The 24,381-nt window shown below is 36.0% G+C and overlaps 1 protein-coding gene and 1 non-coding gene across 3 annotated transcripts in view; one reads left to right on the top strand and one right to left on the bottom strand.

The window, feature by feature from the left end:
* The window catches only part of GPC6 (glypican 6), a 1,287,247-nt gene that overhangs the window by 415,612 nt on the left and 847,254 nt on the right, over positions 1 to 24,381 (top strand). The window contains exon 1 of one of the 2 annotated variants that reach the window (XM_072622121.1): positions 567 to 23,351. The exons of the other annotated variant lie outside the window; for it this stretch is intronic. The gene's annotated coding sequence lies outside the window, so the exon portion shown is untranslated. Of the gene's footprint in view, positions 1 to 566; positions 23,352 to 24,381 lie in introns of those variants that run through there. 2 annotated transcript variants of the gene reach the window in all.
* On the bottom strand, positions 893 to 1,020 carry LOC140512958 (U6atac minor spliceosomal RNA). The gene has a single exon (XR_011970010.1). It is a non-coding gene; the product is annotated as a U6atac minor spliceosomal RNA (small nuclear RNA).

Genomic DNA, 24,381 nt, shown 5'->3' with positions numbered 1-24,381 from the left:
AGGACTGTATCCCAAAGAGATCATAAAAATGGGAAAAGGACCCATATGTACATAAATATTTGTAGCAGCTCTTTATGTGGTGGTCAGGAACTGGAAATTGAGGGAATGTCCATCATTTGGGGAATGGCTGAGCAAGTTGTTTTGTATGAATGTAATGGAATACTATTGTACTATAAGAAATGATGAAAACGTGGACTTCAGAAATACCTGGATAGAGGTTTATGAAATGATGCTGAGTGAAGTGAGCAGAACCAGGAGAATATTATACACGGTAACAGCCACAGTGTGTGAGGACTGTTTTTGATAGATTTAGTCCTTCACAGCTTTGCAAGGATCTAAAACATTTCCAAAGGACTCATGAAGCAAAATACCATCCACATCCAGAGCAAGAATGATGACATCAGAACACAGAATGAAGCAGACTATTTTCTCTTTTGTTATGTTTGGTGTTGTTTAGTTTTACTCAATATGACTAATGTGAAATTGTGTTTATTAAAAATGCATGTGTAAAGCCCATATAAGACATCTTGGGAAGGGAGTGGGAAGGGAGGGGGTGAAAATTTAAAGCTTATGGAAGTGATTGTTGAAAATTGAAAACAAGTGAATTTGGAGGAAAAAAATTTTAAAAAATGAAAGATATCTTGTTTGAAGAAACACAGCATTTTGGTCTAGAACATGTGTTCTTAGCCTGCTGTTTGTGGAACCCTAGATTTCAAGAGATACATGAACTTGAATGGGGAAAAAATACATCATCTTCACTAACCTCTAACTGACATTCTGCATTGCTTTCAATTATTTAAAAGCTTTATTCTTAGAAGGAATATTTTGACTTCACTGACTACCAAAGGATTCATCACATAGAAAGAATAAGGACCCTCTCCTTTATACCAATATTACTAAATTGTTGGATGTCACAGAGTAAGGGGCAATACCTTAAATGTATATGTGTTATAAAGGCCACTAGAATCTCTTCCATCCTTATCTAGGGGAATGCTAACCTTCTCTTCTTTCATGCAACACTTTTAACTCTCTTGTTTCATGTAGTTTTTATTTATGGTTTCTTGAAATATACTCCTGTAAAACCAGTCTTTGATAAAGTCCATTAGGATTCAAATATGCCTTTAAACCCAAATGACCCTGGGTCTCATTGATTGGCCAATAATAGGTCCACCTCACTTGCTCATAGTTTAGGTTCTGATGCCTCAAAGTGAGTATAGACAGCCAATGTTTCTGTTCTGGCCAGAATCCTGAGAGTCTTTCCCTCCCAGACTGATTGTTTTGAGAAGCAAACTAGGCCATCTTTTGCCTCAATTCTTACCTAGCCTTTAATCACTGAATGGGTGTTACCTCAGACAGAATGAGACCTGGGAAATACTTAAGCTTAAAAAATAGTACCCTTTCAGTGATTAAAGGCTAGGTAAGAATTGAGGCAAAAGATGGCCTAGCTTGCCTTCTTAAAACAATCAGTCTAGGAGGGGAAGACTCCCTAAGAGGACAGAGTGAGGCTGGTGACTTTGCCTAGCCCTGCCTCTCTTAAATCCAATTCACTTGCAAGTCAAGATATCCTCCTGAAGTCCCTAGTCCTCTTCAAGAATGAAGGATGGTTAACAACAATTAAATGGTTAATAAACATATAGAACAAGAAGCAGTGATCACAAAGACCAGTGTGACTTGTAATAATAGCTAGCATTGATATAAACACTTAAAAGTTCACTAAAAAAAATCCTTTACATATTTTAACTTATTTGATCCTCATAACAACCCTATGAGGTAAGAGCTCCATCTTAAAGATAAAGAAACTGAGGCTGAAACAGGCTAACTTGGCCAAGGTCACACATCTAGTGTCTGAGATAGCTTTTTTACTCAGACCTTCCTTGCTACAAGATTCACTCTTCATTTATTGTTACTATAAAGTCATTTTTGAATCATATCTGACTCTTTTTTACCCCATTTGGGATTTTCTTAGCTAAGATACTGGAACAGTTTGCCATTTCTTTCTCCAGCACATTTCAACAGGGTTAAGTGACTAGTCCAGGGTCACCCAGCTAGTAAGTATATGAGACTGGATTTGAACTCAGAAACATGAGATCCTTGACTTCAGGCCAAGCACTCTGTCTGTGTCTTCTGTACCACCTAGCTACCCAGCACCACCTAGCTGCATACCCACTCTTTAGACACTGCACCATTTAGCAGCCTATATGCCAAACTTACCTATTTTTTTTTAAAAAACACGGTTACTAAACTGGTATGAATTCTGTAAATATAAGTTATCCAGATTTTATGAGAACATTTTAAAAAATCTCTTTATACTATTCATAATATCTAAAGATGTCTTCAGGATAATAATACAATGCTATGAGTTGCGAAATGGTTGAATGGCTTGACTCAAAAAGCATCCTTAGTGGTCCCATGTCTCCTTAGAAGAAGGCCTGCAGAGGAGTAGACCACATATCTCTGCTTGGCTCTTTGCTATTTCATTTTTTTTCTCTCAATGACTTTGATAAAGGTACAGCTAAATATCATACATGTAAATTTTGCAGATGACACAAAGTGGAGAGGGAAAACCAACATACTCAATGACTAAGCCAAGATTAGACTAGAAAATCATTCTAAATTAAATGAGAAATGTTATATGAATAAACTAAAAATTGCACTCTTGTACATTTTTTTCAATGCAAGTACCAGACTGGAGAGGCAGGGATATAGCAGACCATATGAAAGAGATCCAAAGGTTTTAGGAGACAACAAACTCAATATGTGTATGTTTATTTGGAATCCTCTATGTGTATCCATGTGTTTGGAACCTTATGTGTATTTGTGTATTTGTGTGTGTGTCTATGTGTATATTCTCTAAAGTTCCAAATGCTGAAATATGTAATATTCAAGATTCTTGTATTTGTAGTAAGTGATATTTAATGAAAGATTCCTTTCTTTTCTGTCCTTACTAATGCTTTTGATAGTCTGCCTTTGATAAGCTAGACATTACCCAGAGGAAAATAATCAAATTCCTTCTCTGCAAGGCTCAGTTCTATATAAGTTTATGGATATGTTAATATATGTGAACATATATGTATATATATGAATATTCAAGTTTACAAATGTGAACACGTGTATACATATATACACATATGCCATAAATGCAAAGTACTGCACTTTCATTCTATTGAGTAAGATACTGCTGGTATCATCAAGACTTAAAAATAGCTGGAACAGGCCCTGCTTCTTAAGGATGGATTTGCAATAGACCAAGGACTTACTTGTTAGTAGAATTGAGAAGACTGGGCCCATGGCTGTGCTAAGTATTTCACTACAAAAACAATAAAGTATATTGAAAAGGTATCTCATCAATTTGCGTCTGAAATTAAATAGGCTTATCTAGAAAAAGGACATTAAAACAGTGCTGGTGGATGAGAGGGCAGGGCATTCCTATATTCCAGAAGAATATACACTCTACAAATGTAGTTCAATGAGAAATGCTCTCTTTTCCTTGTCTCCTCTGGCACTGACATCTGCATTAAACATTTTTTTGTATAAGTAAAGGAAAACAAATGCTTGCTCTTTTCCCTTAATATGACAAGATTAAGATTTGGAATATGGATTTGCTTTAGACCTTTAAGGTACATGCCCAAAAGAAAAGTTGAATATACTCAGGAAATATCTGTAATAGGTATTTAAGGATCTTCGTTATTTAATTGGACATTTAAAGGTTCTAGGAATCCCCCAAGAGAATGTCTGTGGTAAATATGTTTTCCATATGCCACATGTGATTGATGCGAGCATTGGATCCAAGTCATAGAATGATAATTAGCATCAACTGTTCATACACATTAAAATCAAGTGTATTTATGGAGACTCTTTTAAAAATTCTCTCCATGACTTTAATGATTGAGAAACTAATAATGGTCCATAATACATCTGCCTTTAATCTTGGTTTAAAGAGCAGAAGCTTTAGATGCTTAAATCTCAATCACAAACTGATTCTATTGTTATACTTATTCAAGGAGCACAGTGAATAAAGACAGACTCAGAATTTCAGACATAACCAGCCCAAAGCGTGCCACTAACAGATGTAGACTGGACCAATGGCAGGCAATTCAGCCTTGTAGAAAGAATTCTTAAATGTGGGATTGACACTTTGGAAAATGCCAAAGTTAAGTTTTGTACGCAGCTGAAAATATTTTGGAATAGTAAAAATTTGATTAAGCTGGAGACAGTAAGAACTAAATCTGTTAGATTTTGTTCTAACTAATCTCATTTATTAAAAAAGTAAACTCTAAAGACAGCTGTATAAAGAGAGCAAATCCCTATAAGTAGTGTTAGAAGGTAGAAAAGAGACAGAAAGGAGCAATATGATATGACCAAATGAGCCCATTTCATTTGTTCAATAAATTCAGTCTTTAATTCAGAATCACTATAATTTTCACATTTTTTTTCATGGAGATATACTTCTGTTAAATTACAACTAATATGTGATAGCAATGAGTTAGTGTCTTTGTTGAGATTCCATAAGTTCAGAGAACTAGGTATGGAATGAACCACACAGGTCATAAAGTCCACTCCTTTATTTTATAAATATGAAACTATAATCCAGAAAGGTTAAAAAGCCTTTCCCAAAGTTGAAATAGTAAGTATCACAGGCAGGATTTCAGTACATTGGCACTGACTCCTGAGCCAGAGATCACAATTAATATAAATGAAAATTGAACTCAGAGAATACATGAGATTATCAAGGGAGAGAAGAAAATGGAAGATGAGAAAGCCTACTATAGAGCCTTGGAGATAGGACAAGGACAGTAATCCCAATTAAAAGATAACAAGGAGAGAGCTGTGTCATAAAAGTCAAAGGAGAAGAGTGCTGCTAAGAAAGTAAAGCAACAAACATGTATTAAGCACTTACTGTGGACTAAGTACTGTGCTAAGTGCAGGGGATACAAAAACAAGAAAACCAGAATATAGTACTTTATCTCAATGATACTCCAATGGTAAAAGATAATAAGAGAAGGGAGTGAGGCTGGAAAAGGAAAGTAATTATATGGCATCATAGTGTTGACATCAGGAAAGTCAAAAACAAAGTGGAAGGAAATGAAGGATAACTGACCTGTGCCCTTTACTCAAAATGGAAGCTTCAAGAGGAATTCACTAATAATACGGGAATAGATAAGAAAGTCAGAACATCCAATGGATGTTGCAAGATGAGGAGGTATCAGTCAGAATATAAGTAGTCAGAAATACATAAATAGGAAATCTTACAGACAAGTTTATAAACTTTCTCAATGAAGTAGACTTTTCTTGAAGTTATTGTGAATTCTATAAATACTCAAGTCAACTGTAAAGGACCTGCCATACACTTTCAGAGAAGGAACTGATACACAGAATTACATATAGTACAATTTTGCATATTTTTGTAAATCTCCATCAAATGGTAGCCTTCTCTCATGTGGGATCAGGAGGGAGGGAGACAGTTTCCAACTAGAAATATGACAAAAAAGAAAAATAAACAGAAAAATGTCATAGAATATAAAAAATGAAAAAAGTAATTAAGCTAATTTTAATTCTAGCAAGAAACAGATTATGGAACTATTCTGGATACTGATTTAATGAATTAGGCAATCCTTCCTCCCCAATTATTTTTAGACTTTGGACCCATGTTTATTTTTTTCCCCTAAGCCCTTTGTTTTCAAAGAGGATCAATGATATCATGAAGGTGAGGTCTTGACTTGTGTATGGTTGAACAGAGTTGCACAGTCATCAGCCCCAGTCTCTCTTCTGGAGTCATTGAAGTCCCATGGCAAGACAAAAATCAAGGTGACTGATGATGCCCTGGTATGTAATGGATGGCTTTAGCCTCTTCAATGTCCAACCAAGCTCTAAGCACTCCACAACACCTGCTTCAGCTGCCTTCATGCACTGTTCTTATCCACCCATTCTGCTGGGGGAATTCTTCATGTACTTGGGGTAGACATCCCCCTAACTCATCAATGGTTTTAAAGCCTATCAGTTAGCCTCAATTTGGTTTAGCCCATCCATTGAGACAGTTTTACCAGGGTGTGGATGTTAACGCATGTATAAAGGTAAACAAAGTGGGATTTTGGTTGTTTCTTTGTTGGGATTCAGTTTCCCAGGCTCAGGCTAAATTGTAAATGTCAGAAGGATTAATCTCCTTTGAACCCTGGTAATTCACAGCTGTGCTGAGTCATATAGTTTTGTGCCTTCTGGCTCTATTCTAGTCAGGGACTGAGTCTTTGTTATATGTTTTTGGAGGTTGGCATTTTGTTTGAGGAAGGGCTCACTCATGAGAAGGAACCTTTGATTCCCTGGACCAGACTCTGGGTAAAAATTTGTTAAGAGCATCCCTCTACCCCCCACTACTCAGATGTTGTTGCTCTCTTGGTCTCGTGGTGTATGCAAGTGGTTGTATTATTTTGTTCAGACAGTTGGAGCCCTGTCTTTTGGACTCTTTCTTGGATACTTACTTCTCTCTACTGATATATCGTTATCTTTCTGCATTAATTAAAATAAGATTGTTGATCCCTCTGAAGCTGTCTTTCTGTTAGAAAAGTAGATCAAAGAACTGTGCTAGCAGCTCATCCTGTGTGCTGGTATGGTTGCTAATATAGCAATGCTAAGCTTCTTGGAACCACAGGTGAGTGTTGGGTGATAGGTAGACAGCAATGATGGATGAGCAGCCCCCCAAACATCTTTGCAAACCCTCACACCAGAGTATTAGTCCTCCTTGAACACCCCATACACCCCATTAATAAATCAATCAGTGATAGTCAATAAAGTCACTAATGAAGACATCACTACTGAGGATATACTAACAACAAATGGAGAGGTAACATCAACCATACAGAGGTCTCCTAAATGTTGGAAAAGACACTGAAAATGGAGCCTTCCAAAACTGTTATACTCCATTTTTTCATTACTTGAAATGAAAAGGAAATGAGCTTAGCAGACATCGCTTTTAAAGTTTATTTCACTCAGATAAAATTTTCCCACTTGAAATGGCATACCTGCTTTTTCAAAACAATCCTGGAAGTGATTGGACAAGACAATTACTGAGAAGTTGTGCTAATTGGTTGTGCAGCAAGAAGTAGTCACAATGTTCCTGACTTCTATCATGAAGCACCCATGCTTTCCATCCAACTAAACAACATTGATTCCAGGAATATTTGACAGCCACACTTCTTTAAAAAAAATTCTTTTATTCTAGTAAAAAAGAAGTACGAGCGTGATGCCATTCAGATTAAAAGAGCATTTCTCTGCTTCGACCATAACTAAGTCAGGGCACCAATAGAGCTGAGGAAGAAATAAAGTTGGAAAGGATTTCTACTGAGAATAGTAGAACTCACAGAAAGAGGATGCAGGGAAATGATGAAATGAATAGTCCTAGATTTGAGACTCAGGTGGGATGGCAAAATAAGTCAGGCCCATCTCCTTGCAAAGTTTTCCTTCATGAAGTGAGAAAAATTCAGCAGGTCTAAAATGAGCTGGAAAACCATCCTTCCAACTTGGAAAATCTAATTAGGAAAATAATTTCTTGTTATTTATCTCCAAGAAGCCATTTGAATCAACATTCCTTTTCAAGTTTTTGCTAGACACAGCTCTGCTCAACAGAGCTTAGAGCCCCTAGGAAAAGGTTAGTTAAACACACAGCCTGTTTATATAGATAGTAAGTCTGGTAAATATACCGTAAATTGGAACAGCTTCGCATGCTCTGCTCAGACGTTTTGAGATCTCTCTCACCATCTGGAAATTCCTTTATCCTTTCACCCATATTCTCTCTTTTGTTTTAGATACATAGTTATGCACACATTGCCATATTTACAATGGATATAAACACAGCCGTAAATAAAATCAGGACACCAAAGAAATAAAGGACGGAAGGATTATACCCAAACAGCACTATGGAATCAACTGTTTTTCTTTCAAATATGTATTTTCCTTTTGCTTTTTTAATGGTGTACTATCAGATTAGACACAGCTGATCTTGCTTAGTCATTAGAAAGATAGAACATTGGACCAACTTCCTTTTTTTTTTTTTTTTTAACATTTTTCTCATCAGACACTGTCTGGAACATGCATTAGATTGCCTCAACACAGGTTAGGAAATAACCAACCATTTCTCTTATTTCTGCATTTAAAGACCCACATTAAAAAAAAAAAAACTCTTCCAAAATGATCTTTCAACAATTTCCTCTTTTCAAATATAGCAATGAGTAGCAAGGACACTATGCTGAAATAAAGTATAGAGGAAATTGTTGTCTCCTTAGTATGTCCATGGCAAAAGCACAGCATACCACAATTTTCCTGTGCTTCCCTGGCTTCCTGGCTACTCAATTGTGTCCTGTTATGAGAAGACATCCGGCATGGTATCGTGGATAGAGAGTTATCCTTGAAGTTAAGAAGGTCTAGATTTGACTCCTACCTCTTAAGGATGCAAACTGTGTGCCCATGGGTAAGTCCGTACCCCCTAAGTTCACCCAGGCAACTCTGAAAGACTAAGTTATAAAAGAGTTTCTAGTTACCACACTCATTACTATGAGCTGATTGGAAATTTTGATTTATGGCCAAAAATCTATAGATGTATCTCCCCTTTCAAACTTGCAGGATTCCTTTGAAAAAGTAGGTGTGCCATTTCAGGTGGGAAAATTTTATTTGAGTGGAATAAACTTTCTATTGACAGTTTTCTAGAAACCAATAAAAAAAGTGATGTCTGCTAAGCTCATTTCTTTTGCAAATATGCAATTTGGAGAGTTTTTCTCACACATTTGCTGAAGCACATGGCTAATATGTTCTCATGTGTCATACTTGTAAGAACTTGTTGTTTAGAAAATTTGCATAAGGAAAATATTTGGTTGTAGTTGAGATTTATGACATATACATCATTTTTCAATATATTTCATAAGTCAGATTCAAGAAACATAGTTCACATAGGAACCTAAATTCTTGCAGTGAACTAACTACATTTTGTGGGTCTTCCCTCTCCAATATCTCTTATGCCAAGAAAGAGAGAAGAAAAAGCCGCAAATTTGACCTATGACTGGACAACCAGGGCACTAGGGTTTGGGGGGCAGGGAAGTAAACCAGAACCTTTCTCAAATTTATCCACATATAAGTGGATTAGAACAAGTAGGGAACTGAACAGGCCCGAATAGCCAGACAATTTTATAAGTATTCAGGACGTCTTGTTCCACTTAGGGATTTAAAATATGATTCTGAACTCTTCAATTGAGGGCTTGATTTATACAGTAGTAGCGGGCAACTCGATGTCACAAGACCTTTAAGAGGGAGTTAATTCAGTCCCTTTGAAAGGTCCATAATTCTAAATTGCTACAGGAATGGTGTTCATTCATTTTTTTATTAATGTAAAAAAGGTAACTTAAAATATAAATTTTTTAAAGTGCTGTGTTTTCAGAATAACTTGAATTAGCTACTGTACACACTAAAATTATTAATTAAGCTGGTAAACAAATGCTTTAATCCCTCATTTCCAAAACTTTTGATGTGGATGGGTGTCAATACAGGTTTGTTTTTGTTTTTCTCTCCAATTCATTTACTTTTTATACTATAATAGTAATACGTGCCCCACTTACTTCACAGGTTTGGGGAAAAAGACACTGCAAACCATTAAATTCAAAGTCATCTGTTTGGCATTTCAAATTTTTCACAATGTAGTTCTTATTTATTTCCCAGGCTTATTTCCTCTTCTTTATCCAGTCTTCTTTTTATCAAAACTGCTCTCCTCACTCTTCCTTGTATATGGCTTTCCAGGTCCCATCTCCCTGTCTTTCTTCATAGACTATCCCCTATGCCAGGAAAGTATTCCCTTCCCACTTCTGCCTCTAAGAATCCCTAGTTTTCCTTCAAGGCTCAACTCTAGAGCTACCTCCTATTCAAGGCCCATCTTGAAGTGTCTGGGAGCATTTGAACTCTGGTCATTCTGCATAGGCAACCATCACTACCTCCATGGTGCCACCTAGCTGCTGCTAACATGAAGTGATTTGCCCAAGTGGCCAAACAGAAAGGTCTGGGAATTCAAGTCCAAGGGACAATCTCTCCCATGGGCTGTTTTCCTCTGCCTCTGACTTCTTAATAGTGTTATCATTGGTGCACGATATTGGTGTATGCATGATACATTTTTAATTTTAAAGTGCATTATTAATTTTTTTTCCATCACGTACATAAGTTTAGACAATCCACTTAGCAATAAAACAAGCACTGTTTTGTAGGGTTTATCAATAAATGCTCAGCCTGGAAAATTTAACAGTCGGCTCCAGACGTTTGGGTGGTCTTAGGTACGCTCCTGAGCATTCTCTTAGAACTCTCCTCTTCAATTCTTTTGTCATCAGCAACTTTATCAGAATAAACTTAAAGTTTTAGTTCCATCATACAACCAAATGCCTTTAAAAAAGCATTTAAAATTAATTCACCGCTAGTTTAAATGATGGAACAAGGTGTTATATAGCAAACAAAGTAGAGACAAGACGTAATCTGTGCTCTGGAAAAACTCACATCCCAATGAATCTTTTCTCACACTTTAATCATGTAAAAAGCTTCCTTATGGAGTATTGAATTTGAAATGTACTTCTACAGTTACTTTATGAAAAGGAGACAATTTTGGATTTAAGTTTAATAGCTTCATAAAATGAATAAGAACTTTATTGTAAAAACACAGTGCAGTTTCATTTTAAATATATAGAGTTCTTTTTGAAATCAGTAAATAATGATTATCTTCTCCAAGGAAGAACTTAAATCATTCTTACCAAGTTATTTTGATATGCAGTTGGATATGTAGAAATGCAGCTAACACCTTCGATCACGACTGATTTATTGCCAAATAGACTTTATTATTAAAATATTACTTGTCTTTCCACATTATTGTATGTGTTTATATTCTTATTGTCAAATTTAATCAAGTTCAGCCCTAACTTTGAATCATTTTGGTAGCTATAAAGCCTAAAATGAGTGCAAGGAAGAGACACAGATGGCGATTAAAGGATCTTGTTAGAGTCTGTTAAAATAAAATGACAGATGTACCTTGGAAATAGAGTACAGGTGCAACCAAAGGGAAGTTATTATTTTATATCTGACTTTGTCCAAAGACAGCTGACACTACGTGGAATTTTCTTAGATGAGATTTAGGCATTTTAATATTTTTGACATTTGGAATATATTTTCAACATGAAAGATATGCAAATTCACTGTTAAGTTGCTTTCATTTCAAAAATAACAACAAATCTACATATGTGCTTTGGAAATATTTAATGAGATTTTTGATTATTCCTTTTTTAAATTTTTTTAACCTTTGAGACACTGCTAATTCGAGTAACTTTCTATAGACTTTATGAAAAAAATTAAAAATGGAAGGAAAGAATGCAAAATACTAAGATTTCATCATTATAGGAAGGCCCAATGCAAGATGTTTATCATTAAAATTTCTATAGCTAATACCTGAATATTTTTAATAATTTTGTAGTTGTATGATAAAAGGATTCTATGCTCCTCTCTTCCCCAAGAAAAAAAGAAAGAAAAGAAAAGCATTGAGATGCACTTTCCCTGTAAGCTAAGACGTGGAATGATATGTCTAAATTGTCAATGCAAAAGGAAACACATTGGCTTTCCCAGTGGATTTTTGGAAAGCTCAGCATCCTGCATCCTTTGAATGCCCCCTTGTTGAGAGGACTGTGATGTCTTACATAGTACAAAATGACTTCACCAATCTGGACAACACTGGACTGCTTCCACTTTTCATCCACAAAGTGGACTTCATCCCTGAAGAAGTCTAATGGAGCCTGAATATTTTCCTTATTTCAGGGAAATTTCGTTCTTTAAATTCCAACAGTACAACATCATACAGACGATGCATTTCAGGTTGATAATCATACTTCTTGGCTGGTTAAAAAAAGTTGACTTTTGACTTTCTGCTTTCACATGCCACAGAAGGTGTACTATAGTCATTTCAAAGTTTCCTGTTTGTCAGAGCCTATCACTTAACTCTAGCTGCATACAAGACGATACTGTTCACCACAGTATTTCTCAGTGAACAAATGTTTCCAGCTGTATTTTATACTGGATGTAGGCTCATAAGTCAGAGCCTGTTAGATCTGCTCTTCTGGTTGCACCCTTTCCATCTTCCCTTGAAACAATGCACCTTTTCTATGGAAGAACTGTGAAGGAAGGCAAGAGACATTCCAAAAGCCCCACATCACACCATTTACGTGAATTAGCTTGGCAAAAGCCAGTGGCAGGAGACTTATTGTTGTGCGGCTCTGCTTTCACTAATAAGTTTTACTGAAGTCAGCAATTACTTTCAAAGATTTAAGGGAACTGGGGGCTCAACGAGCATGCCAAGAAGCACAAGCAATTACGAAATGTGCCACACATAATTACGTTGAAGCCTAAGAAGTTCATAATGGTTTACTGCACCAAAGAAATGAAGGAAAATCAGGCTATGCTATTTGTCATAGACTCCACCTCTTCATAAAGTAGAATATGTATCAAAATGAGGCAGCCTTCTGTTTACAGTGTACTACCCCTGACTTCTGGCTTTATTGACATTTGTCCTTAGAGAGAAGTCGCTGTTGTAACTGTGGAATCGCTGCATTGGAAAGGACCTTAGCATCTGACCATCTATTTGAATCCTCGCGTTCTGTAGGCAAAGAAATGAGACCCAGAGTTAAAATGACTTCCCCTGAGTTACATGGCTTCCAAGTGTCAGTCAAAATTCAAACCCAGGTCTTTTAACACTGAGGTATTTTTTCCCTTACATCATTCTACTTTCTCCAATTTACCAATAATTTGTACAGATTCTGGTCCTCATGGCCAGTGTTGGCAAAGTGGATTTTCCTCCAAACTCTCCCAACAACAGCAGCAAGAACAGTTCCTTCCAAGCTGGTCAGAGAGTTTGATGGTGGCTTGCCAAGCAGGAATTTTGGGTTTCATTTTCTTTTATTTGTAGGAATATTTGAAAGGACTGTTGCAAAACATGACAAATATATCATTTTAAATTTAGTTTTAATTATTAAGTCTGTAACTGATATAAAGAAAAGAGTTAAATTCAATCTTAGATCAAATGGTGAAATGTACCTTCTGTTCTTTTAGAAACATCTTTTTGCACCCCTGCCCTTGTGTCATGAAGTAACCCCTTTCAGGTACCTGATGCTTCTCTACTCTCACTTCTACTCTAGGAAAATAGCTCAGGCCAATCAAAGTTAATTGGGCAATAATTTCTTCTTTGGTGTGAATTTAAGTCACTACTACATCTTCCAGGGATATTTACCTTTAAATTATTGTTTTCAGTTGTGGTATTAAAGAGTGTTTCCTCCAAACTCTTCTATATGTTCATTAATTAAATAATTAAATCAAGTAAGCGGGTTAATTTTTTAGACTAAGGCCCTTCCTATTGGCTTTGAAATTCTATCACATAGACTCTGCCAGCTCTGTAGAAGAATAAAAATCCAGAAGAGGGAACCAACTCTTCTTATTTTTAAGGAGGGAAAAAATGTATATCCTGTTCTTTCCTAGTCATCTCATAGCTAGAGTTTTGTGTTATGGTAAGACTGGATTGAATAGTTTTGATCCAAGTATGCCTTCATGGAGCAGTGGCCCAAATGTTTGTGCTACCAGTATTACAGCAAGATCCTGGAACATTCACATGTGTTTATTCTGAGTAGAGATCTGCATGTATATGAACCATATTCAACATTTGTAATTTCCTCTCTTTCTTGTGCTAGGCTTATTTCTTTGTTTTAATGATATAATGGACTGAATCTCCATTAGAATGGACCTAAGACATAATGTCACCATACTTCCAAAACTTTACAAGAATCCTCTCTAATGAGTCATCCAAACTTTGTTTGGATACTTTTAGTAATGGTGAAATTATCTCTTAAGTCTCATGTTCCATTGTTGGATAGATTACTGTTGCAAGAACTTTACAATGTTTACTTCCCCTTGCCCCAGCCCCCACAATTCATCCATTGATTCGTTCATCTCTTTTAATGACTGAAGTCTCTACGCTTCTAAATATGGAAAACACTGAACAAGTGTAGCATGAAAATATTTGAAATAGTTCATAATATGGTTGGTGTGAGTTTGCTCAATGGATACTATGCCTGCACTCATGATAGGGGATTGTTTTCATCAAACTAGCCACATTTTAATCTCATCTGCCATCTACATGCAGATACACTCAGCATTGATTGTAATTCTTCCAGCACATAAGCTGCACCCAAGCATTTGACTTAAAGTTGGTACAAGTTCTGTCTAGTTTGATTAGCTTTGTTCTGTAAGAACATCTTGATAAGGGGCCAAGGTCAAGGGTTTGATTTCTCTTCAGATTTCCATAGCTTAACAGAAGGGGAACTAATTGCCAAGCTATAGACTATACTCTTAACACTGGCCAAGTATGCCTTGAATATAAAACACTGGTCATAAATGAAGCCAAGGAAGTAGTGTGTTTTCATGTAGAACCATCAATGACATCATGACTTAGATTCCAAAGTCGCTGGTTAGTATGCCTCAGTTTCCTGTGCTGTTTAGTAAAATAAAAATATGTCATGTGAACTAATCCAAAAAGTTCTTCTTGTCAGAGAATAAACTGGTACACAGAGGAATGGGTAACAATTCCTTCCTTAATGTCTATTCGCATAATCTGTTCCCCTTGTCTGGAATTTTGTTTCACCTCAGCTCTACTTTTTTGGAATCCCTAGTTCCATTCACAATTCAGCTCTAGTACTATCTGCAAAATAAAGCCTTTCCTGATTCTTTCCCCTCCTCCAATTATGGGCGCTACTAACCCTGCTCTACTCACCAGAAATTATGATTCATACATGCATATGTGTATACACACATATAAAGTGAGCATGTGCATCTATACATACAGAATATTTATTTATATGTGCTATTCCCATTTGGAATCTCCTTCAGAGAAGGACTATTTTCACTCTTATCAGTGTCCTCAGTGTCTATGCCTACCAAGTGTTTAACAATGCTTGCTAAATTAGGTAGAATTGATAACTGAATCCTTGATAGACTGCCTTATTAAAGAGAACACTATAGGCTACTGTTTTCTGTCATTACAGTTAATACTCATTAAGACAGACCACAATATAGGTCATGCCAAGTTCTTATTCTTATGTGGCTCCTTCTCTGCGTTAGCTTGCTAGCTCCTGACAGTTTTGCCTGTCTGTTAGTGCTATCCTGATTAGTTTCTCAACTGGAAGCTGAATAAAACTAGAATAGACCGTGAAGGGAGAGGAACAGCCAACAGAAAACTCATTACTCTAAGGAAAATAGAAACAGAACATCGGGAGAAGATGTTTAATGAAGCTGTATCCCTTTGGAAAGAGTTTCAGTAGCTTCAAGGGCTTTGTTGCCTTTAAACTGTGGAAGTCATACAGGTGAGGGATAATATGGAAAGCTAGGGGAAAAACCTTACATTTGCTGATCAAAAACATCTTCACCCATTCCATTTTGGACTTGCTAACTTCAAGCCTGATACACAGGAAGAAATTAAACTTAACAAGTTCAAAGTATTAGACATTTTTCATTCTAGTAAAAGTGAACTTTTAGAGAAAGTGAAATTTATATGTAAAAAGTGAATTTTAGATATGGAAATTAGGAGTAACCTCATCTGGCTGCCAACCTCAGGCAAAAATCAATCCTATGACAATCTTAGAACTGGTATCCCACCTCTGCATCTTAGTATCTGTTTTTAATTGTGTCAGATACTTCTTTGACAGTTTTGTGATTCTGTCTTTTCATATATCTGGGTAGTGCCTCCAAAGGATATCCAATGTGTGGATAACTACCTATCCAAATATTCTCACCCTGATGAATAACTGACCTCATTTCCCTCATAAATGTTTCACAGGGTTTTACCAAATATCCTGAGGGCTTTCTTCAGGTTGCTTAATGGTTCATAGACACATGAGTTGTAGGCTGTCCATTATTTATGTCCTGTTCTCATTATATGACTACCCTACTTCCTTTTCTGATATACATATCTCATGATATATTTTATGCTTCTCCTTCTTCAATGGTGATTTTTTGAAACTTATTTATATCTACTACACCCCTCTTCGTTGCTCATGACTCACAATTGTAATTCTTCATAGATTATGAAATCTGATACCTCATAGCCACACAACATAGCAGCAAGTACACTGATGCTCAAAATCTAAACCTTAGTTTCTGGGAGAAGCTTGGGAGACAATAAACGCTCTATGATTCACAAAGTCAAATCATCCCACTCTCCTTTTTCCCTTCCATTGTGGGCCAAGTCCACTGCTCATTAGCAATAGATGTCCAAGATATATGTACTGGTAGCCAAGCACTAGAATTGTCCATTTACCTTAGTATTGTATTCTGGACAGCTGGTTATCCTTATCTACATTTTTTTCTTATACAGACAAATCAAATTCTTTTGTGTCATTATGGATATCATTCAGGAGGGTCTTCATTTGGCTGATGTATTGAGGAAAATATTTCATGATTACCATCTTCTGAGTTGTGTTTGCTATCTCAGATCCTGCCATATCCTATAAGCAGAGTTTGCATCGTTTCTCCCTGTAATAGAGTTATTGGACTTGGATTTAGGAAGTTCTGGGTTCAAATACAGTAAGATGTAAGCTACTTGGGGGCAGAGACTAATTATTTTTTCTTTTCTTTTCTAATACCTAATACAATGATGGGTAAAGAATCTGTGATTAATAGATATATACTTATTAAATTCAATTCAATTAATTAATTATGTGACCATGGAAAAGTCATATATACTCTGTGAGTTTTAGTTTCCTCATCCATAAAACTGCTTGATAATACCAGTTATTGTACTGTGGCAGAGTTGTTGTGTCAATTACCAACATTGTAATTGTTGCCATTGCCATTTTTCTCTACTTGAACAAGCTTATGAGATTTCTGCAATTTATCCCCTTTGAAATACTTTTATTGTATAAAAAAGTTTCCTATGTAAACTTGGACCTTTTGCTATGTAGTCTTTCTTCCAGATCATTTATCGAAAATATTACATCAGACTTTTCCCAACAAGGATCTCTAGTGAACTGTGCATTCCATGTTACTTATGTATTCCTCAGAAACATAACATTTCTACTGGAACTCACTTCTCAAGAAACCACAAACTTCTTTTGCAGTTGGAGATGTAGAAATGACTAAGTAGACTTTCCTAATGATTTAGCCAGTAAGTCAACAGGCATTTATTATGTGCTTATTATACACCAGGGATTGATCTAAATGCTAAGGATACAAAGAAAAGAAAAAAAATCCCTGCCTACAAAAAGCATACAATCTAATTGTGAGACAACATACAAATAACTAAGCACGACAGGGAAAGGCAGAAAGAATCCAGGGAAGCTGATAGAAGTGGAGAGAAAGAACAGTAGGATAGCCAGTTCAAAGAAACAGCCACACGAGATGAAATGTTGCTGGTATGTTCTGTGTGGGGCGTAGCAAATAGGCCAATGTAGTTGGATTTGAGAGTACAAGGAGAGGATTAAAGTGTAAGAAGGCTAGAAAAGTCAGAGCTTTAAAGGAGAGAAAGATTATATTTGATTCTTGGGAAGGGGCAAAGGGTTATATTTGATCCTGGAGACAAAAGGAGTCACTGAAGCTCACTGAACTGTGGCAGGGGGACGATGGTGAAGACATGTGACTTAGATTTCTGAAAAATCCCTTAGTACCTAAGTGGAGGGTAGAGTATAGTGTGGAGAGATTCGAGGCAGGAACACTACTTAGAAAGTTATTAAACCCAGTTTGAGGTGATGAAGCCCTGAACTGGCTGAGTGACCAGAATGGAGGAGATGTATCAAAGAGATGTTGTGAAGGTAGAATTTAATTGGGCAAAGATTTGGACAAATGAGGTGAAGGTAAATGAGATAAGGATGACAGTAAGACTAAAACCTGATCATTATCTGTTCTATATGGTGAAAATGAACTATTCTCAATGTTTTTAACTAGCTGGTGTTAAACACTAAGGCTTTCATTTTAAAATAATTCCTTAAAGCTTTTTAGTTCAAGGATCATATAAATAATATAGAATGATCAGCTAGGTGGTGCAGGGGATAGAGCACTAGTACAGGAATCAGGAGGACCTGAGTTCAAATCTCACCTGAGACACTTGACACTCACTAGCTGTGGGACCTTGGGCAAGTCACTTAACCCCAATTGCCTCCTCCTGGGTCATCTCCAGTCATTCTAGTGAATGCCTGGTCACTGGATTCAGATGGCTCTGGAGGAGTAGTGAGGCTGGTGACCTGCACAGCCCTCACTCACTCAAAACAAAGCCAAGTGCAAGTCATGTTATCATTTCTCTGATGGCATGATCTTCTACAGCAATGAAGGACAAACACACACACACACACAAATAATATAGATATATATCTTAATAGAGTCAAGATTCTGTGGTGATGAATTAGGAGAAAATCATTCTGCAAAAAACCAATATCACAAATATATGTAGTGCTTCATCTTTTACAAAGCATTTCATGTACGTTATTTCCCTCAGTCATCTCTGTAGTGCTGGGATGGTGGCAGTATTACTATCATCATTTTTTGGATTAAGAAAAGCCACATAGTAAATAGTGGTATTTGAATTTTGAATACCAGTGTGCTGTCTGCAAGGACAGTGTGCTTTTTAGCACAACATGAATGAGTCCATTAAATAGAAAACTCAATTTTCCTATAAGAATAAATGTAATAATTCCTATCTGCAACCTGGTCTCCTAAAAAAACCACAACCAAAACTAAGCTTTGAAAATAAACAATGACAACTTCAGATTTTTGAATCAATGTCAATAATGCTATTTTGGGACTGGATCTGCGATCCAGTTATTTAACTCTGCAAAGAAATGTGGGTTATCAGTGCATCTGCAATTTGTAAAGGTAGAGAGTTACTTGGGACCAATGAGAGTTAAGTAACTTTCTCAGGGTCAAACAGGAATCATGTGCCAGAAATGAAGGGACTGGAACTCAGGTCTTCATGGTTCCAAGGCCAATGCTCTTATCCATTAGGCTATACTGCCTCTTCTAAATAAAATAGAATAAATATGATCCATTATTAAATTATGTTCTTTTTTATCATGATAGACATCAGTTGACTTTATTTTTATACACCTAACTCCAGTCTCCTGTTTTTTCTTTGTTTGAGAAGCATTGGCATTTTAACACAGCACAGTTAAAATCCCTGTTATGCTGGCAAAAATTCCCCATTTTAGTAAAGGTATCAGAGACCTTTGGAGAAAAACAAGGAAGTTTGTTCTCTTATCAATATACACACAAAGTAAAATGAAGAACTGATGAAATTAGGATAAAGGTTCAGGGACTGAATTTTTAAAATATACAATCATTATAATCTCTAACTCATACATAGAAAAAAGTGAGATATAAATATGTATAGAAAAGCACTCTCAAGGCTTATATGGAGTGGGAAAATTCTACTCCATATAGAAATGAATAACAGTTAGAGGGCTTGGTCTACTTTGTGGCTCTGAAGGACATAGCGTTCTTCCTGACAGAGTTGGAAAGGAAGAATTAAACTGTATCTTATTTTTCTGTCTGATTTTCATGTGGGCACAGCTATTATAAGGGAGCAAATTCCACCCTGGTAAACATATACTCAGTTATGCTTACACAAAGAGTCATAGGTATACTCAGTCCTTTAATCTCCTATAAACTACATCCACAACCTTGAGTAAAAGTTCCATGACTCTCAGTTTTCTCACCTGTAAAATTCAAGTTTTGCATTAGGTGGCTTCCAAGATCTGTGTACCTCTCATATTCTTGGATTCCATTATTTGACTGCAGTTTTGCATTTGCCAGCTTAGAGGGAAAGAGTTCATGTTTGGAGATGAGGAAGCATACATTTCCTGACAAGTCAAGTAGAGGCAAAGTGTGTGACCTTGAATTAGTCATTAATATCACCAGGCCTCAGTTTCCTAATTGTAAAATGGGAGAGAGACAGCCTCTAAGGGGAATCTAGTTGGAATCTGGCATCTCTTTTCAGCTTTCTTCCTACAATTTGGAACAAATGATTAAATAGAGCGATATTAAAAAATACACCACCACCCCCATCTCCTTACTACCCACTGAAACTAGCAGAATGCTATGAGATCCCATTTGTTGGTTTTTAAGAGAATACATACATTAAGAACTCTGTAATCTATAAATATTTCATCAGGTCTTTCAGTCACTAAAGTTCAAAGCAAAAATAATTTTGTGGTCTTTTCAGTCAAGTCTGCTGTAGTATTTTTTAGAATTATATCTAACTACTGGACAGAATTGTAAATGGCTAGTAGGTGCTAGGTGTTAATGGGATGGCTGAGTGGGATAGCAGGAAAAAATCATTTGACTTGAATTCAAATGACCAAAGTTTAAATCCTGACTCTGGTAACTTGTTTGAACATGGGGAAGTCTCAATTTCTCGTTGTCTCTATTTTCTCAGCTTTAAAAAAATGAGGTAAGCATTTGAACTAGATCATCTCTAAGTTTCTTTCCAGTTATAACATTCAGTGGGAAAATATAGTCTTAGAAACTGATGATACTTTTTTTAACTGAACAATCTTTCTCTTTTTTCAATTGTTCCCAAGGAGACCTAAATGAAATATTATGACATCAGATCATCACACGTGTTCTTTGCAAGTCGAGAAGTCAACCCATCTTTTAAGTAAATTTAAAATGATAAAAAATGATTTAGAAAAATAATAAATAGTTGGAAATGCACTAAATGCATAGTTATATTTGGAATCAAATGTTTCATATTTGGTTATACACTAAAATGACTTCTTGCCAAAAGAATACCAGTAACGACTTGTGAGTGTGCGAAACAAACAACAACAAGAAAATAATAAACACTGAAAAGAATCTGTCCCTAGTAATTAGATGAAGTTAATCATTTCTAAGGTAACATAATTTTAGTGGGTCTACTGAACTTGCATATCATTCATTATAAAGTTGATTTCAGTATTTTTTTCTTACTCAGTTGAATTAATATCTTCATATTTTATAAATCACCTTCTACTTTCTGAAGCAAATTCTGTTTTACTTGTATTTATACTGTCGAGCACATAATTAATTTCCCAGCTCTTAGTACTTCAGGATTTGTAATTAGAAACTGGTAATTAAGTGATGATCTGTTCTTGATTTGAATTATCTACAGATACATAGTCATTTATTTTTCTTCATAGCTGTACTTGAAGTTTACTTCCTTTACCAGGAAACTAAAGTATCCATCCATCTGCTGAACTTTAGGAAAAAAGGAAAGTAAAACGAGGTGGTTTAAAAAATGTGGTAGAATTACAAAAATGCAAGGTCAGTAATATTTTATGGTAGGAGTTCTGGGACTGAAGTCAAGCACCCTAGGTCTCTGAATTCTGCCCTGACATGTATGAATTGAGAGTATGAATCCATTCACTGCTTCACTTTGTATCAGCAGAGACTAGCACTGTGACTGACACATAGTAAGTGCTTAATAAATGCTTACTTATTGAATGATTGGCTACGGTGATCATAGAGAAATCCCTTAACCTAATGAATGTTTATCGATTAATTGATTGGCTGGCCATCTGATCACAGAGAAGTCAACAATTTCCATAGCCTTAGTTTCCTCTTGGCCTATCTTGAAGTGCTTCATAAATGTCAAGTGTGATGGTGATGATGATTCATACCACGAAATTCTCTCCAGTATTCCCATGCCAGAAGACAGCTATTATTTTCTTTTAGTCTGTGATTTACTTAGTTGAAAAGTCTGTAAAACTCCTTTTCAAAACCAGCAGGACCTTTCTATGTAAGGACAGAGCTGGATTCCCATTTAATGGAGTCACTCTAAAGTTTGGAAGTATCAGTTCTCATGGGGGTGCTTAGGAAAGTGATGCCGTAAGGAGGATGGTAGGATTTTGATTTGTAAGAATATAACAAAAGCCTCTAGCTGCCAAATATACTGAAACAGAAATGGGGCAGCACTTTTCTACCAACACTCTGAAAGAATGGGAGAAAGATCACACCAAGTCAAGCTATCTGTGATGATCTATAGAATGTGTAAACATCAGCCATTTCACTGGGGGATTAAAGAAGGTGCTGAGCTGAATTTTCCAGTTGTGTGACAAAATTTAGCCAAAATGGTTGACTTGGTAGCCCTAGCTTAAAAGTGTTCAGTTTCCACATTGTGGTTTTTATTAATATAGACACATATGAAGCATTTTCCAGCATTAACAAAGAGGCTACGTGTCTCTTGTAAACTGTCCAACAATGCACTTTAGTCAGTTTATCTTGGCAGATCCATATGTGGTGTCATCAATAGATTGAAATATGTTCCATAAGTGATGTCATCAAACTATTTAGGATATGAAAAAGACAAAAAGAATGTAGCTGGGAAAACTACCCAGTGATCTTCTGTTGAGCTACATGGTTTCTAAATTTAATTTTATTTATTTTACCATTAAACCAAACTTTGAATTTTCCAGTTCAATAGGATTCTGCGACTTAAGCATGATTCTAACTTTTAAAAAAATTACTCTTATAATATAAGACTTAACTTAATTCTAATGACAATGCTGCATTAAACAGTTTAATTGAAGTATTAATTGAGCCTTAGACTGCAAGCTAAAGGTATTATCATTGGGATTTTAATGGAAGCATGACAAGGTTAACTGGATCACCAGTGTCCTATATAATTGGCTGTGATTATGCCAGGAACAAATCAGGCTTTCACTGTTCTCATGATGAGAAAAAAACACTTGCACTTGAAAAGCAAAGTAAGAGTGGAAAATGTTGAGGACCTTCTTGACATTGCAATGGCATTTATGCTAGGACACAGAGTTAATGCCATGTCAATATAAGTGTATTTGACATTCCCATTAAAAAGTATTCAATTACTCTAGGGAACTATTGACTCTTTTACTCTTTATGATATTAATGGGGCCATCAAGATTTGGTCTTTGAATTTCTTTGACTACAGGACTTACTATAACAGGCTCTACTAAATTCTCTGTGCAGAAACTATACTGTCTCAGTGAATTACTTGATCATTCACATGCAGACAGGAATTATTTTTAAGAAGAGGAGGGAGATTTTGCATGGAATAGTTTATGCCATGCAATTTTGTCTTCATGGTTTGAGCATTTCTAGAATAAAATAAAACAAATTCTTCCTGTAAAGATCATATTACCATATTTGTTAAAGCATTTGTGATGAAACAATGGTATGACAGCTCTCATGCTTTTTAGCCAATAGAAATATCAAGAGAGATCATATAGGAGATGACATCGTGGAAAGAAAGGTGCTGCTACTTTCATCCCTCTACCTGGATGTTGGGAATGAGCTCTATTACTGCCAAGGTAAAAGCTCCTCTCGTATCTGTGTTTGAAAACTTTATTTCAAAAAGTTTCTTGGATATATTCAGGGGAGAGATGCACTGTAGCCTTCTTAGAAAACAGTTTCCAGAAGGTTTATGTCAAAGGCAGTTTGCAAAATAAGTATGTTCAAATCTTTACTATAAGCTACTTCAGTCTCTAAAGGAAATATGTATGTGTAGCAATGTGAGATACATGTAATTCAATTCAGCAGGCATGCATTAAGGCCCTAGTGGATACATTGGACTCTTCTCTGCCATGGGAATACAGAGACAAAATGAAAAATACTCCCTACTCTCAAAGAGCTTACTTCTTACTGGAACTAACAGATATGAGTGTTGGAGCGGGTCTTTCCCAAAGAAAAATAAAATGAGTCAAACTATAGAACTGGACAAGTAGAGAAACATTCTGGAATAAGGGTGAGCTTAGCCATTGAATTTAAACCCTCTTAGGGATGACTGAGATTTCTTGTGTCATAAAGGATACAATGGGATCAAAGGGAAGAGTACAGAACTTTTTACTGACCCAAAAGCTAAGAAATCTATTTGAAAAGAACAGTAAAAAAGAGAGGTAAGAATTAGATTACTTGACTTCTATGCCTTTCCCAATCTTATGATTCAAAAACAAATCACAATCTTTCCTTAAGCTTTAATATCTTAAATTAATTGAATGGATCACTTGTGGCTGTACTTTAGAGAAACTGTTGGTGACTCAGGAAGACTGTTTGGAATAGTCCGTCTGGCCTTAAATTTTGGAACTATATTTTTAGGTCTGGGGGGGAGGGATTTGAATCCAAGACATCATAACATAGAATACTGCATTTTTTAAATGGAACATTTTCTATTTAAGGTGAGGGAAGTTAGGAGACCAAATGAAGGTTATACTAACAGTGATTAAGGCAGCTAGATATAGTAGAGGATAGTGTGCTAGACTTGAAGTCAGGAAAGTTTGAGTTCAAATCTGGTCCCACACATTTATTAGTATTATTGTTACTAGCCTCCAGGCACATTATGCC

This window comes from Notamacropus eugenii, chromosome 6 (genome assembly GCF_028372415.1).
Source record: "Notamacropus eugenii isolate mMacEug1 chromosome 6, mMacEug1.pri_v2, whole genome shotgun sequence".
In the NCBI taxonomy this organism is placed as follows: domain Eukaryota; kingdom Metazoa; phylum Chordata; class Mammalia; order Diprotodontia; family Macropodidae; genus Notamacropus; species Notamacropus eugenii.
Note: the sequence above shows the minus strand (reverse complement) of the source record. Positions and strands in the feature narration are given on the sequence as shown.